We start from the raw sequence: 18,600 nt of genomic DNA, 5'->3' as shown, positions 1-18,600 counted from the left end.
TGTGTATGAGTATTTCAGAAGTTAAATGTCTATGGAGATTCTCAGTCATCCAGGTCATGGTTGTCCCAAAGGTGCTTTTTCAAGAGGCAACTGGACTTTCTTGTTTTTCATTGAAGATGTTTTGCTTCTCATCCAAGAAGCTTCTTCAGCTCTGACTGAATGGTGGGGAATAGAAGGATTTATACCTTTTTTTTTTTTTAATTTGATTTATATGCCGCCCTTCTCCGGAGACTCAGGGCAGTTTACAATGCGTTAAGCAATACCTTGCAGACAGCTGGCCATTTGCATTCTTTTAGTGAGTCATTAAGGCCACCTGGAGATTTATCTGTGTCATCAGGATCACCTGAATAATGCAAATGGGTGTGGAGTCTTCTTGGAAGGACTGTTGAAAGGACTGTGTTGTAGACTGGAGATAGCTGATGTTGTATCCCTCTCCCTCTGTCAAAAGAGGGCTGTTCAATTTTGACATAGATGGTCTCTTTGACCCCTCTTTCAAACCAGTCATCCTCTCTGTCCAAAATGTGGACTTTGCTTCAAAAGGCCTTTGTCTTTTAAATACAGATGGACTACTGAATCTAATCCTGATGGGTGTGTTCCCAAAGAGGCCATACAATAAATGTGCAAACAAAAATATGTGTAGCTTTCCAAAGATTAGACACACAACAATGGAGCAAATTCTTTATTAAATCACACAACTTCCCCAACAGCTATTGCTCTGAGTCAATTCCAGCTTTTTAGGCTTTGTAAATTACTCTTGCCACATAAACATGTCAGGGAGGGAGGGAGGGAGGAAGGGAGGAAGGAAGGAAGATGTCTTATGCTGCTTACCAGTTTCCTACAGGGAAATGCAATGGGGAAGTCAGAAGTCACTCCTACTCTCACTGTTTTTTGCCCACCTGTGGTCATTCTGCTTCTCTGTTTAGATAATTAAATATCTGTCAAATGATGACCCAGCAGGGCATGGGTTGTCCAGTCTTTTAATAATTGCCAATCAGCAAAAAAAAAAAAAAAAATGAAGTAAGTATAGTCACAGGCATGTTGAACCACACACACATGAACCTATTCATATAACACACTTCTTCCTTTCTACATATGCCTAGCAAAATTAAAATTAACAATTTGCAGACAAAATCTTGAGATGACAAGAAGCCTTAATGACCTTTCCCAACCAGACATGTTTTGCTTTTTATCTGCCAAGTCATACACAAAAAACATTGCAGAGTTTAGGTAATAGCAAAGAAGTAGCTGCATTGGGACCAATATGAAAGAAGCTAGGAATTAACCTCTTCTGCTAGTGCTCCCAAAAACTGCTGTTCACAGGCAAAATAGGATAATATGCAGCCATAATGGGAAATAGTTATCAGAGGATAATTAGAATTGCAGAAAAAACAATTGCTACCAACCTGCCTTCCATTGAGGGCCTGTATACTGCACAAGTCAAAAAGAGGGCTGTGAAAATATTTACAGATCCCTTACATCCTGGACATAAACTGTTTCAACTCCTACCCTCAAAACGACGCTATAGAGCACTGCACACCAGAACAACTAGACACAAGAATAGTTTTTTCCCAAACGCCATCACTCTACTAAATAAATAATTCCCTCAACACTGTCAAACTATTTACTAAGTCTGCACTACTATTAATCCTCATCTTCTCATCATTCCTATCACCCATCTCCTCCCACTTATGATTGTATGACTATAACCTTGATTCTTATTTGTAACCTATGACTATCATTAAGTGTTGTACCTTATGATTCTTGATGAACGTATCTTTTATTTTATGTACACTGAGAGCATATGCACCAAGACAAATTCCTTGTGGGTCCAATCATTTGGCCAATAAAAATTCTATTCTATTCTATTCTATAATGGGAAATGAATAGCATTTTATATTTTTATTTACTTTAATACCACTTTTCTACTGAAAGGATTTATCCATAATTTTTTGTGAATATATCTACCTTCTTTTAAAGACTTCTGCACAATCTAATTATGTACTTCCTTTCATCTCTCCTGCATCTACCACCATGAACTTCGATTCCTATGATTATGAGATTATGAACAATTATGAGACAGGAAGAAAAACTCTCCCTATTTTCCATTTTAAGGATTGATTTATGAGTCATTACAAACTTCAATCATATCTATCTGTTCTTGTCTTCAGGCTAAACTAAACATCTCAATTTCCTTGTGTAAGAATAACAACAGCTCCTAGCTATTTTGTTTAGTCTTCTGCCGCCATTTCCAGATCTACAATAAACTTTTTGAGATGTGGCAATCATATTCAAACATAATAATGCTTCTATATCATTTGGAATTTTTCTCAGATTGTTAAATAATTATTGGAAATATAATACACGGCTAGTACACATTCATCAGTAGTATCCATACTCACATGTTGAAGTGCTAAACCTAATCCACACAACTACATTTTTGTATATCAGAGGTAGGAATCGTGTTGCTTTTCAGGTGCTACTAAAATCCTGGAAGCTCCAGCCAATATGAGAATACTGAAAGCTACTAAGAAATGTACTAGGTGAACACTGCTTTATCTTACAACCCTATTTTTCCTCTTCAATCAGGTAAATTTTTCTGTGTTATATGACTGAAAATAATCCATCTCTGTACCTGCACATACTGTATGAAATGTTAAGAACATTAACTGGTTCCATGTTATTGTGAAAACAAGATTTGGCAGATAAAGATGTTCTGGATCAGAAAATATATCAAACTTCTATATTTTCCTGCATCTCACAATTTGAAATGATTTGCTAATTGTGGTGTGCAACCTTTTTTTAAGTCTGGAAGCTTTCTCCCAACTGTAATTGTTTAATGATGACTTCAGTTGTTGGAGTAATAAAGCTTCATCACCAAACGTATTAGCACTTTTCCTCCATATGGTGCAGTGCATAGCATTGTTCTGTCAAATTGATTATGAATCATACATTCTTTGAAAATCATGGGAGAAAATTTGTTTACATCACACTGAATATTAGGAGACACTACCTATCAGACTCTGCAAAATAACATTTTTGTCAAACTCTTTTGCTGGAAACAAATTATTGTTCCTACTTCACCAATCATTTCGTGCAAGTAAGCCCTCCTCAAAATTGAAATTTCATTCATTATAGTCAATAATCCTTTGACTCAACCTTATTTATAATGTTTCTTAAATTTTACTGTTTATACTTCCATGCTCTGTGCAAGCAAAGAAATATATAAGCTACTTCTGCAATTTAGCACAGATATTTTAACAGAACTCTGCTTAGGTTTAGATAGCCTCTCAGGCAATTTAAATTCACACACACATAAAAAATCGACTGTTGGTGGTCATAATACTAAAAATATTAGTAAATCTGGTCAATTTAAGCAGTATTTTAAAGCTTGGTAATGGTGCTGCAAGGTACCATTTTAAAAAGCCTTACTAATCTACCTTATTTGAGGAACTGCTTCTGCTCAATATGGATTATTAAAGCTTGAGTGGAGTAATATTTCTGGACTGTTTTTATCACCAACAGATCAGAAAGGAGTTGGGTTTATGTCTTGACCTAATAACAAGCGGTATAGAAAATAATAATAGAAGAAATGGATCAGAAATGGATCAGGGCCTGGATAGCTGTGCAGACAAGGCACTGCAATTTAATACCAGCTGTCTGCAATTAAAGTAAGTTCGAATCTTGCCAGGCTCAAGGTTGACTCAGCCTTCCATCCTTTCTAAGGTAGGTAAATTGAGGAGCCAGTTTGTGGGGGCAATAAGCTGACTTTGTATAAAATATACAAAAGTATGAAGGCTATTGCTTAATGCACTGTAAGCCTCCCTGAGTCTCCGGAGAAGGGCGACATATAAATCAAATTAAAAAAAAAAAGAAGAAGAAGAAGGTCAGAAGATCAGCAAGATTCCAAATCAAGTTGTTGCAAATGAAGAAGCATTTTGAATATGATACTCAGTTCAGCAACTGCTCAATCACTCAGATGCATTTGAAGAAAGAAATTGGGGAAGATGAAATAGAGTAGAAAAAGACATAGAGACAATACTGAAAATATTTATTCATCTGGTATAAAGAAAAATTGCATATAACCAAGCTGAAGCTCCAGCTATACATACATTGCTGCACATGAGTGGATTAAAACTGAATGTTTTGGGGTTTGCAAATCCTACACTGAAGTATTAAATATTAAGTATTAAAAAAATGACTGCACCTGACTTTCAGCTTAGAAGCTAGGTCTAATTAATACTTAAGTAGAAGACTTTCATAGAATATTTGGGCTACAAATTAAATACTAAACAATAAAACAGAACAAAATTAGAATAAGACAACAAAAGATCAGTTCTTACCTCCCAAGAACATTACATGATGTTATGTATGAAATCATCAAGAATTGAGCTGAACTTGAAAAAAACTGTTTATGTGTACATGTTTTGTGTATATTATAATGTAATAAAATAATAATATATACAGTGGATATTAAAAGTCTACAGTGGATGTTAAAATGCCAGATCTTTGAGAAGTAAAAGTAAAACATATATATTTTAACCTGTAATATAACCTATAAGCCGTACAATTCAAGCTATACAATCTTTTAGGGAGAAAAAATAAAAATAATAAACTTACAACAATATGGTTGCATAAATGTGCACTCCCTCTTTTAAATAGGATGTGGCTATGTTCAGAATTAATCAATCAACCACATTCAAACTAATGTTAAATATTAGACAGTACATTAAAGTGATTCTGATCAAGCCCACATTAAATTTAGCTGTTCTAGCAGCCTTTGTCTGGCATTTAGTCAGGTGCCTCTTATAGCAAAAGGCATGGTCTTACAAAGATCAAAGTGAATTCATTGTTGGAAGGTATCTGTCAGGAGAAGGACATAAAAAAAAATCCAGGCATTGGGTATACCATGAAACACAGTGAAGACAGTTATCAGCAAGTGGAGAAAATATGGCACAACAGTGACATTACCAAGAACTGGCTGTCACTCCAGAATTTATGAGAAAAACAAGAATAAAACTGGTCTGAGAGGCTGACAAGAGACCTATAGCAACATTAAAGGAACTGCAGAAATTTCTGGCAAGCATTGTTTTAGCATTACATGTGACAACAACATCCTGTATTCTACATATGTTTGGGCTGTGGACTAGGTGGCAAGACAGAAGCCTTTTTTTTTTTTTTTACAAAGAAAAACATCCAAATCCAAGCTACCTTTAGAAAAGCCTACGTCAATATGTTTTTCTTCAACATGAACTGGGGCTTTAGTCAAGATAGAGGGAATTATGAACAATTCTAAATATCAGTCAATTTTGGCACAAAACTTTCAGGCCTCTGCTAAAATACTGAAGATGAAGAGGATTTTTATCTTTCACCAAAACATACCTCCAAATCAACAAAACAATGGCTTCATCAGAAAAATATCAAAATTTAGAAATGGCGCAATCATTCAGACATAAATCCAATTTAAAATCTGTGGGGTGACCTGAAGAAGGCTATGCATAGATGCTCCTTTCAATCTGACAGATTTAGAGTGCTTTTGCAAGTAAGAGTGGGCAAAGATTCCCAAGGCAAGTTGTGCCATGTTGATAGACTCCTATCCCAAAAGACTGAATGCTATCATAAAATCAAAATCTGCTTTAACAAAGTATTAGTTTAAAGTCATGCACACCAGTAGTAGGTTCCACTTACCTTCGCTAACGGTTTGGAATCGGGAGCGTGCGCGTGAGCGCACTTGCTTCACTCAATCGCAGTGCTTCTGAGCTTCTGCAAATGTACAGAGCGTCCGTGATGATGTCCGGGTGGGTGGGTGGAGCCTCCCACGTCACCACTACTGGTTCACCCGAACCGGGACAAACCGGTAGAAACCCACCACTGATGCACACTTATGCAACCATGTTATAAGTTTATTTTTATTTTTTCCCAAAAAAGAATTCAGGCTATTTTTCAACTGAATTATACAGCTTACAGCAGTGGTTCTCAACCTGTGGGTCCCGACCCCTTTGGGGGTCAAACGACCCTTTCACGGGTCGCCTAAGACCATCGGAAAACACATATTTTCAATGGTTTTAGGAATAATTTTATGGTTGGGGGTCACCACAACATGAGGAACTGTATTAAAGGGTCACAGCATTAAGAAGGTTGAGAACCACTGGCTTTGAGGATATATTAAGGCAGAAAAAAAATCTGAACTGATTTTCTTGGTCTGAATTTTTTACACCTCAGAAACCTGGCATTTTAACAGGGGTCTATAGATTTTTTTAAAGTATCCACTTATATCCACTTAGCTTCACCCATTTAGTATGGAAAACTTTTTAAAAAGTTTCTCCCAAGTTACATCAAGATTAGCATAGTTGCTAAATGTGTGCATTTTAAATAACCCAAGGGCAAATAAGGATTTATTAAGATAAGATTTATTTAGCAAAGCAGAACATGCATTTCTGACATACACAGAACAAAATTGAAGTAGAATGTCGATATCACAGAGCAGATAATTCCCAAAGCACATAAAATTGTCAAATATACAAAGCAGAGCATTAGTATTCCTCATGTTTTGATTACTATTCAAAGCCATCTTATTTTAATCCAATAGGAAAGACTCTGTAAGGTCTGCTTCCCCGCGCCTTTCAAGAAAGCACAAACTCTTGAAACTTCAACTTTTCAAAAGGAATCTTTTATTGAAAAGAAGGCGATTGCAAGAAAAAAGCAAAGCAGGCTCTAAGTTCCCCTTATGCAATTCCATTAGGATAAAGGAGTTAGAAACCCTTCCCCTCAGTCTGATGTTGAATGAGTCAATCCACAGGTGCGAAGATGTTGTAAGAACGGCTGTCCTGGGAAAGAGATAAGGGACAGTTCCCAGCTGCTTTTTTCAGGAGGTGTTGTGGCCCGCCAGTGGCCTGTACGGATTGTTGCTGATCCCGACGATGAGGAGGCTGGTGTGGTGTTGCGCCAGCAGCCTGTGCAGCCGGCACTCTAATCGGACAGCAAGGAGCTGAAGAAGATGTAGTGTCAGAGGCAGGGATTCAGCCAGGGCCTTCAGAACCTCCAGAGGCTCCTTTAAGTGAAGAGGATGAAGTGGAGGAGCCTCTTCTCAATGCACGGGCACGCAAAGCTGCCAAAAGGCAGGAGTGGTTACTCAGGAGGAGGTCTCCTTGACAGTAAGGCTTGGGGCTAATTGGCCACTCCCTTAGCCTATTTAAGTTTGCACACAGCTTGTAAAAATTGCAGGAAACAACGCATATTCGCTCAATGATCATTGAATCTGGATTTTCTTTGCAAACCTTGCTTCTGGGCTTTTTGCCAACTCTCGTAAGACTTTATCTTTCTGGCAGGTGGTTAAGGATGTTTTAGTTAACAGCCTGCATTTGTAAAAAACTACATTTGGAAGTAAATTGAGTTTAGTTTATAGTTTGTGTGTGCTGCTTTCTCTGGGATCCGTAGCTGGGCAGAACAGGAGGCTTCAGAATTGAGGCAAAACAGTTGGCCCTCCCCTCCTTAGATATTTCCCCAAAGGTAAATCAAAACAGGGCAAATTGGTGTCAGAGCTAGGATTATAAACTAAGGGATTATAGGATATGCAGGAAACAAGAAGAGGGCGATAAGTGAATAAAGGGATTCAGGCCCCCTCCACACAGAAATGGCAGTATCACAGTAGGGTTCTGACAGACTCAGACACACAAATGACTACTGTATAGTCTTAAAAGTTTTTTTGCCTGAGTCTGTTTCTTGTAGTACTTGTATCAATTATTCAGTAATTCCAATCTAGCAGAAATGATTATAGCTCTACTTTTCCTGACTGCTCACTAACTTTTTGAAGATTACTATTGGTGATCATAAAAAGTTATCTCAGCACACATTCCGATTTGTATTAAGTCCTTTGAAACATTGATTTATCAACAATTTAGCACACTGGAAATTATTTCTCCTGTTAAATTTTTGTATTATTTTCATCTCTCTAACTAGTTTTTAGTAGAGGTATAAACAGTGTGAGTTCCTATTGTAATCTAAATCTGTATTTCCCAAATGGTGTGCAACTGTATCCCAGGATGTGGCAGCAAACCCACAGGGTCATTATGAATTATTTTAAACTTTTGAGGGAAACATACTTGAGATCTATGAGATACAATGCAAACTCCTAGCACAAGGTAGTTCTCAATTTTGGCTTTGAGGTATTTAGAAAAAAAAACAGAGATAGTAAAGATGCTGTGAACATCTTTAGATGAGAAGAGTTTTGGAACCTCTGGCCCATACTTTGTTTTGAACATAAGCCATGTTTTTCCCCTTTGGTAATGGATCTGGCCTATCTCTGTCAAGGTCACCTTCTTGGTCAAGGTCATTTTGTGCAGAAACACATTCACGCATCCTTCATTTTACCAGAGCAATAATGTATCCATTAATATTCTGTGTTAATATATAGCAATGTGCAGTATACCTATATTAAATTAACTATCATGAACATATATGGTAGTTATGGATTTCACCTCTTATAGATCTGGACCTGCTGTTGTTTTGTTTTGAATCTAGTTCTGAAACTATCACACACTCAGCCTTGGGAGTTTTTCACCTAAGTGAAGCATACCACAATTTCCTACTAAAAGGTGAAATTGTGCTGTGCTATATAACTACTTATATGATATTTTATTTAAACTTATAATAGGATTTGTTTTCCATGTTCTGTCAAATAGTTCATTGTATTATAATGTGATCTGACACTTGAGGCAATATTATGAATTTGTGAACAAGTTGCATACAGAATTGCATAGTCCCTGAGGCATAACAATTTATTTAAAATTCTATGGTTTTATACAATGGAGTCTTCTCACATAAAAGAAAATCAAATGCATTAATGTGCAGCATCTTAGAAGAACCAAATCCGACTTGCCATTTTTGCTTATAGTTCTATAATACATAGTTCAAAATGCAGGAGTGCTTTGCCAGAAAGAATATAGTTCTGTATGCATGCAAGTAACCATTCCTATCTTGAGCTCAGGGGAACCTTACAATGAAACATAATTAATTATGTTAATATGAGCTAGAATGTAACAATCTAGTCTCTGGTTAATTTAATTCATGCTTTGTTCCAACTATAAAACTTTACATTTAAATTGTAATATATAATCAATTTTGCATTACTAAATTGGTTCTATTAGACTACTTCGATTATTTTTACTTAAATTTCTCTCCCCATTTTTCCTTTACTACAGTTGCTCCATATATGGTTGGCACTTGGGCAGGTGGACATGTATTTCACAACAGGAAAAATTTAAAAGTTCCCTTATCAAATAACATACAGTATAGCTGTTAATTCTGAAGTGTTTTTTATAAGGCATGCTTGTTATGATACACAAACATCTCAGGCAATCTATATAGAAGAGTATTATTTATTTGTTTGTTTGTTAATTGTTTTTTAATCCCACCTTTATTATTTTTAAGGTTGTGAACATACAACTGGCATGGTGGCACAATGGTTAGAATGCAGGTTAATTTTGTTGACTGCCAGCAGTTCGATTTTCACTGGCTCAAGGTTGACGCAGCCGTGGTAGCACAGTGGTTAGAATGCAGTATTGCAGGCTAACTCTGCTCACATTGCCAGGAGTTCAATTCCCTCAATCCTGACTGCCTCAAGGTTGACTCAGCCTTCCATCCTTCCAATAAAGCTCAATAAAATGAGGACCCAAATTGTTGGGGGCAATATGCTGATTCTGTAAAACCACTTAGAGTGGGCTGTGAAGCACTATGAAGTGGTATATAAGTCTAAATGCTATTGCTATGCCTAATACTTCTTTCTCCTCCCTATTTTCCCTACAACAATATCCCTGTGAAGTAAGTTGGGCTGAGAGAGACTGGCCCAAAGTCAACCAGCTAGCTTTTGTGCCTAAGACAAAACTAGAATTCACAGTCTCCTGGTTTCTAGCCTGATGCTTTAAACATTTAGTTAATGATATGAGATGGAGCAAGTCCTGTGGTGAGGTCATATTTGGAGTGATTGGGATGTACTTTTAGAAATAATGGAAAAGAACAGCTATATGACAGTTGGTTTGAACAACTCTAGTAGTATAGCATCACTTTTTCTATAGTCATAGTTCCATATGGCTACTGGCTACATAGTGTGTTAGCGTTTTAGTACTGTATGTAACTCAGTCAGTCTTTTGGCAGCTACATGACAAGAGCAAAGATTTGAAACAGCACGAAGAAAAGTGAAATGGGAATTCTGTAGCAGGACTGATACAATATAAAAATTACATGATTTTTCAAATTAAGTTACATGTATTTGGTTTAAAATTTGTCCAATACAGTCAGGAACCAATTCTCCCTCTTCCCTCCCCCCATGCAAAACAAAAAGCGCCAGACTGATTTTTAAATATTTCTTATCAGGCATGTTCTTATTGGTTGTACATAGATATGTACTGTTTTATTACAGGCTCACAGGGAAGTGTGCATATATGAGAGAGAAATTCAATAAAACAAGGACGAATAACATGAAGACATTTGAGTTTCTTACATTGTGGAATTTATAGAGAAGTCCAGGTAAGAAATAATTACAAATGAATATAGATGCAGATTGTACAGGTATTTTTTTACTTAGTAAAACAATCCAGTGAACCAGAATTGATTTAGGGAATAATATGGACCAGATTGTACAAGTTGTGATATCACTGAATGTGAGCCAATCATTAGGTTAGCAAGGTAAATATCTCAAGCAGCTGATTTTGAAAGTGTCATTAATTTTATTGATGTATTACAGTCATGAAGAAAACAGCCCTGTGATGTTTTCAGCCCCATCCTCTTTTGATGCCAAGCTTTCTTTCTTTCTTTATTTTATTTTATTGTATACCGCCCTTCTCCTAGTGGACTCAGGGTGGTGCATAGCCAGAACTAAAACACATACCAATACAAAATTTAAAATTATTAAAAGAATTACATGACTTTGGCCCAAATTTAAAACAATTCAAACTAAAACCCACTGACAATTTAAAAAGCTAAAAAACTAAAAAAGACTAAAAAGATAATTTTATTAGTCTTGATATTATTAATTTTGATTGGTGAAGTGTGACTACTAGGTTCACCATTTTTTGATAGAAGTGCTAACTCAATAATTTTGGTTTATGTTCCTGAAAACCAAATTATATTATATTCAAATTAAAATCCATTCATTTTTTTAATGAAAAAAATTCATCTTTACTTTTCCTTTACTAATTTATTTGGTGAAGATGGATCTTGCCAAGATGGATCAAAGCAAAAACTCCTGAGTCCTTCAGAACAGATATGCCAGACCTATCAATGCCCTCTTAAATAAGCTGTTTCCCATCCACTCCTGAGTTTGAATTACAGATAGTCCTCAGGGTGCAACCCTAATTGGGTCTGGATTTTCCATCATTAAGCAAAGTGGCTGTTAAGTGAAGCATCACATGACCACTCTATTTAGAAACAGCAGCTCTGGCAGTCTCAGATACAGTTTCAGTTGCATGGATTTGAAGTGGAAACTGTTTGCGTAGGTCAGAGAATATGATGGCTGGATCAGTGGTGAAATTCAGCTGGTTCTATCCAGCTTGGGCAAACTGGTAGCATCGGCAGTGGGAGGCTCCATCTACCCTCCTGGACATCATCACGTCCTGTTTTTGACCCTCTGCACATATGCAGAAGGTTCTGTGCATGCATGGAGGAGGTGCGTGCGTGCTCATATTTGCGAACCGGTAGCAAAGGTAAGTAAATTTCACCCCTGGGCTGGATGCTATGATGCAGACCAGTTGCCAAACCCCAAAACTTTGATCACATGGTTGTGGGATTGATGCAGTGGCTGCAACTTCAAGGAGCAGTCATGTATCCATTTTTTCAGCACTTTATAACTTTGAATGGCCATTGAACGGACTACCTGTATCAAGTCTTAAAATCCTATGATACATTGGACTGTCTTTAGCCCATCTTACCTCACTGGTAGGCCATAATACCTTTAGTTCTGGAGCAGTGTTTTCCAAACTTAGCAAATTTAAGAAGTGTGGACTTCAACTCCCAGAATTCTCCAGCAGACTGGGGAACTCTGGGAGTTGAAATCCACACATCCTGCCAAGTCCCCACATTTGAGAAACACTGCTCTAAAGAAAAGCTTATAGCATATAGCATAGTAGTAATTAACTTTTTAACTGATATAACAGCTTATTTTATATCAGGTATAAAGTTAGCCTAAATATGAATGCACATAATACTTTCATCTTTCAGGTTCTCCAAGTAATCTCCATTTCTCAATTTTTTGTCTCTGCATTACTACCACATAAATGTAAATTCCTAAAATATTACTTGATTTCAAAGCATTCCAATCTAAATACTTGCCTATTTGCAACAGAATTTGCAGAAGTTAATTACCTTAATTTAATCTCTCCCCATCTGTTATCAATTAAGTTTCCAACCCTGTGCTGTCTCAGGCCCAAATACTTGTGCATCTTCCTGGATGCCATTTGTAGAAGTAGTGGGTAATATGATCAAAGGATGATATTATAATTGCACCAGATAGTGCAGTAGAGATTTCTGTAAGATCCTCAGTTCCCTGAGGGTGGGCTCCAGTCCAGATGAGTCTGAAAGTTTGGAAGACAAAACCTTCTGGTCCCAGTGACCAACCCAGATTGGATCCTGCAACATTATCTGAACATATATTCGCCTTCATTTGGTAGATATTTCTGCTAAAATTCAAGCTTTTCTTAAAACTGTATCATCTCATGTGGACATCTCATATGTCCCTAAACTGACATATGGGAGATACAATACACTATTACTTCTCTGCAATTTTTGTAGGTTAAGATTGGCACTAAAAATAGATTTGAGTGTATGTCCTGATCAGGGGTGGGTTCTACTTACCTTTACTACCAGTTTGCAATGGGAGTGCACACACAGAAGCTTCTGCACATGTGCAGATCGTCCATTATGATGTCCAGGCGGGTGGGCAGAGCCTCCCGCCACTTTTACTACCAGTTCGCAAGAACCAGACAGAACCAGGAGCAAACCACCACTGGTTCTGATGATTATTAGCTAATTGGGCATTGTATTGCATTACTGGAACGTGGAAAATGGAAAATGTTTCTTTCCTCATTAACCTCTAAGTTATAATACAAGCCCAGGGTAGTAACTTACACTATGTATTAAATTTTGTCATGGCTTCTTTTACCTCTTTTCAACTCTCTGAATACACAACAGCAGTTAAATACTTTACATATTTTTAAAAGCAAGAACCAATTGGGGGTTCGTACATAGCAGGATTATTTTGCTAGCACAGAAAGGATCTGACAAATGGGAACTCAGTAATGATTGCTTTAGCTGCATAACAGACTAATACTGTTTTAATACTAATCATAGGCTAATATATGTCTTAGAAGTAAATAAAAACATAATTTATTTTTCTTTACATCAGTTAAATTCTCAGGAATAAACATGGATATATTTGTGAGGAAAAAACCAACTTGGCATCCATATATCCCTTGACTAGATGTCATTATTGAATTTATACCTAAATGTGGACAGTACACACAATTAAAGTAACAAAAACAAAACAATTAAAAAGCAAAACTGTTAAAATACAATTAAATAGTATTAAACACTATAAATGAAACAACAAACACAGTGTGGGAAGAAAAATTCAGTCTGGTTCCAAGCCAGGAGAAAGATGCTGGAAATAAAATGGAGGCTGGTTACAAGGAAAGAAGGTCTCGATTTGGTTTCCAGAAACTTCAATGACTGCAACCTGTTTCTGGGGTGGCTGACAAAATCGCTGAGTGAATGGATTGATTTTTATACGGTCCCGGGGTTTGGTGAGTGAGATGCTCCAGGGGGTTGTGCAATGTAGTGAGCCTTGTGTCTTTTTCTATTCCAATAGTGCTGGGTGTATATAATGTCCTATAATGTCCTATAATGTATATAATGTCCTATAATGTCCTAAAGGTCATGTCCTGTCCTTAGAATTTGGATGGGGAAATGTAAATTCTTAATACCCTCAACTCCAGCCTGGGGGAGCTGTGTATGAAGACGTTTTGTCTGTGAATAGATTGGCCCAGTCTTCCTGAATGGATGCAAAATCTGCATTCCTAAAGGTCAGCCTCTTCAAGTTTGTCAAGATGGGATTGAGGGTTGTCCCCGAACCGTGAACCAGCTCACAAGCAAACACACTAGGACTGAAATAAAACTAGCAGAGGAGTCTTGTATAAAAATATACTTTACTTCAAAACATTTAAAAAACACTATATCTTTAAAAAAAGGCACATTAACAACAAAGTCTTATCTTGGTTAAATGAAGCCAGGCCATCTCCCTAAATTCCTCTCCACAATACCAAAACAGTCCATAAGAAAAAACTAACATGACATTAAACAGCTTCAGTGTCGATACATCATCGAGGTGGTAGAAGGGCAGCAGCGTAAACTTCACAGCTAAAAGTCACCTGTGAAAAACAATTCAATCAGCAAATGTGACTTGAAGTTCCTGGCAGGGAAACTGTCCAGCTCTCCCTCCGATCGTAGCTCCAACAGCAGCAACAGTTCAGATGTTGGCTTGCGTGCTTCAACTCAGCAAAAGGCAAGCGGAAATTGGAGACTTCAAAAGGCTCCCAGCTATCTCAACTCAGAGTTGCAGCTAGCTCCATGGGAATATTTTTACACAGCTCTTTGGCTCCTTTTCTGCTGCTATCTCTGCTGCAGCCGTCAGGACTCCTTAGCTGAGTTCTCCTCCCTTCTGCAGCTCTGCTCTGGGCTCTGCATCCAGGTGCTTCAGCACTGGCTCTGCATCTAGGCCTAAACAGCGTCTAGGCCCAAATAGCAAGCAGAAAGGTCCGTTCTTATATGGGGAGTTAACCTGCAATTAACTAGGGTGGGGAAGGCTTGCAGTTAATTGCAAACAGGAGATGGCTTGATTGGGTCCATACTGTTTGTGACTGATCAAGTAGCTACAGCAATTCTGAAAACACTCGTGACAATCCCCTTCTCTGTGGCTATTTGATTTGATAACAAACATACATACATCATTGAATACATATGCACATCAATAGTCAGTACATTTTTTTATTTTTTTCATTTCATTTTATTAAATTTGTATACCGCCCTACTCCCGAAGGACTCAGGGCAGTGAACAGGCACAAAATAAAACACATAAATATAAAAGTTAAAACATGATTAAAACCCAATTAAATAATTTTTGCCCGAGACAATTTAAAACTCCCAATAATTTAAAACGAATTAAAATTTCAATTTAAAAACTTAAAAGAAGGGGAGAAAATTAGGCCAGGCCGGCCTGCTGGAATAGGAGTGTCTTCAAAGCATGGCAGAAAGTGCGCAGATCCAGGATCCTCCATATCTCCGGGGGGAGCTCGTTCCAGATAGTAGGTGCCCCCACAGAGAAGGCCCTCCCCCTAGGGGCCGCCAGTTGACATTGTTTACATAGCCATTGATATTTTACCCAGGAGATAATGATGTTGTTCACGGGGCAGCGGTTTAGTAAACACATCTGCCACCTGTTCCCTTGTTTCACAATAGATGGTTTTAATGAAACCTGTTCTCACCAATTGCCTTACATGTTTATTCTTAATATCAATATGGCGCGATCTCTGATCTACAGCATTGGCTTCCGATATGTTAACAGCAGCCATGTTGTCCTCATAGATATTTATAGGATACATGGGCTCCCTCCATAAACTCACCAAAAGATCATCAAACCAAACTAGGTTTGGAAGCTTTGGACAAACTCACATACTCAGCTTCTGCTGTGGAAGTTGCAATTAGCTTCTGCTTTCCAGAGTACCAATACACAGGGCTACCATTCAGATATACAATGTATCCCGAGGTACTTTTTCTAGATCTAACATCCCCTGCCCAATCGGCATCCGAATAACAACTCAACCTTAGTTCTCAGATTATTTCTGACTCCAACAACAATGAGTAATTCACAGTACCCTTTAAGTATCTTAGGACTCTTTTGATCCCATTCCAATGGTACTGTGTGGGATGTTCCGAATGTCTAGACAACACGTTTATGGTTAACCTGATATCCGGCCTTGTCCAATTCGCGATATACAACAGCGACCCAATCACGGATTTGTAAAGGGTCTTATCCTCAAACTCCGTACTCTCAGTGTACATGTTTTTAAGGAAATCTGTTGCCATAGGGGTATCACATGGTTTCGCCTCTACCATGTTGCACTTCTTAATTAATTCCAAGATCTTATCTTGCTGAGAGAGCCGAAACCTCTTCTAGGTTTTTATAAATTGCAGCCCTAGGAATTTGTTGATACGACCTAATGATTTTAGCGCAAAACTTTTGCTTAGGCCATCTAAGAACTTCTTACAACTGTCCTCAGACTTACAAATGTACAAGATGTCATCTACATACAACAGAATTGTTTCCCTAATGTCCTGATGGTCTTTAACAAAAACACATTCATCAGCCGATGATGGTGAAAAGCCCATCTGTTTCAGGCTTTTAGTGAGACACTAGTACCATCACTTGCCAGATTGTTTTAAGCCATATAGGCTCTTGTTTAACAACCAAACATCATCTTCCCGATGGCTTACTACCTGAGGAATCCTCACATACAGTTCTTTATCTAATTGGGCATGCAAATATGCAGTCTGTATATCAAACTGATATATATTTTCATCTTGCATGGTAGCAATAGTGAGAGCCGTTCTCACGCTCTCAGGGTGCACCATAGGCGAGAAGGTATCCTCGTAATCGTCAGGGAATCTCTGCAAGAATCCCTGCGCTACTAATCTCGCCTTATAAACAAAACCTCCATTTTCAATAGGCTTCTTCTTAAAAAGCCATCTGGTGCTGATCACCCTCTTATCCTTGGGCAATCTCGTTGGCATGAATACGTCTAGCTTTTTCAGGCTATCTAACTCCGTATCCATAGTGGCAAGCCATTTTTGTTGTTCATAATTAGGTAAGGCCAGCACATCCTCATATTTCTGAGGTGTGGCCAAAACCTGATTGACTGAGGTAATGAAATCATCATACCTCCTAGGTTTGTTGCCTCTGGTAGATCTAACTGGTCTGTCTCTAGGCGCATCATTCGCATCAGAATCATCTGATGGGTCATCTTCCTCGTGATCTTCATAGTGCATCTCTGAAGCTGGGTGCCTATCCTTCCCGGCCACCCCCATCTTACGCTTTAATATCCCTTTCAAGGGTACATGGGATGCACGCTTCCCAGAACTAGATGTATCCCTATCGTCAGGTAGGTTCTCTGATACATCCTCCGTCTGTTTACCAAAACTATGGGAAGGGTTCTGAGTGAGAATCTCATTAGCATAGATCTTACTCCAATTAGCCCCTTCATGAAAGGTAGCAGACCTCGATATAACCAGCTTCCTATTCGGGTACGCAAACCTAAGTGTCTTGGAGCCCTGCTCATAACCGACGAATCTCAGCTTAACTGAGATTCGATCTCCTTTCCTCCTGAGCGCCTTTGGGACATGAACATCAGCCATCACCCCGAAAACATGGAGGTGTGCCAAACTAGGCTTATGGCCATATAGCACCTCGTATGGGGTCTTCCGCACCATGCTAGATCACGCTCGATTTAAGGTGTAATTTGCGTATCTGACCGCCTCCACCCAGTACGCGAAGTTTAGTTCGGCATCCTCTAGGGCGCACAGCATCATCGTCTGCAATACGCCATTGCGTCGTTCTATGACGCCATTCTGAAACGCGGAGTAAGGCGCGGTGCGTAAATGGATTATGCCCTTACTCCTCAACCAGCTAAAAAACTGACTTGAATTAAATTCAGTCCCTCTGTCGATTAAGATCTTCTTAACCCTGACTTTATGTTGGTTCTCGACTAAGCTACAGAACTCTTTGAACTTAGCCAATGTTTCCTTTTTAGACGTTAAGGGAAAGATGAACCCAAATCTACTGTGGTCGTCAACTACGGTAAGGAAGTACCGTCTCTTGCCAATGGAAGGTGCAAATGGACCTACCAAATCCATATGGACAAGCTGGAACGCGTGTTCAGAGTACCGCTGAGACCTCTTGGGCACAGATTTCACTTTCAGTTTCGCACTCCTGCAAATTGAACAATCTAGAAACGTGTTACAATCATTGATCTTGGTTCCCCTTGAGTGTTCGGTTACCTTTTTCACTATAGGAAAACTCACATGACCTAACCTGCGATGCATCAGATGAGCACATTCATTGTGCAACGGTTCATCTATAGAAACTGTATTTGCATTCTCAGGTTCCTTATTATTTGATTTTAAATTAAAACTTACGAACCTTTTATTTTTAATATTAACTTTACAATCATTATTACAAGACTTCCTCTGTTGAAAGTCTTGATGCTCACTACCCAATTCTAGCTGGGATCCATTATTACTACCAGATGAGATAGTATAATTGCTAGCACCAAATGCCTCAGAATTCGCATTGGGGGAATAGTAAGGCAAACCACCTATCTTCAACACCTCCCCAATCACACATTTGTTATTTGTAATTACAGCTGTTTCTTCTGAAAACAGAATCTCTATTCTGGGATTCTCACATACCCTCATTAAGCTTAGCAAATTATGGTCTATCTCAGGTACATACTATGCTTCATTAATTTCTCCTATCCCAGGAATATAAACATCTCCAATGCC

The sequence above is a fragment of the Pantherophis guttatus genome, chromosome 7 (genome assembly GCF_059756535.1).
Source record: "Pantherophis guttatus breed Tessera chromosome 7, ASM5975653v1, whole genome shotgun sequence".
NCBI classification, from domain to species: Eukaryota; Metazoa; Chordata; class Lepidosauria; order Squamata; family Colubridae; genus Pantherophis; species Pantherophis guttatus.
This window is presented reverse-complemented; position numbering follows the sequence as displayed.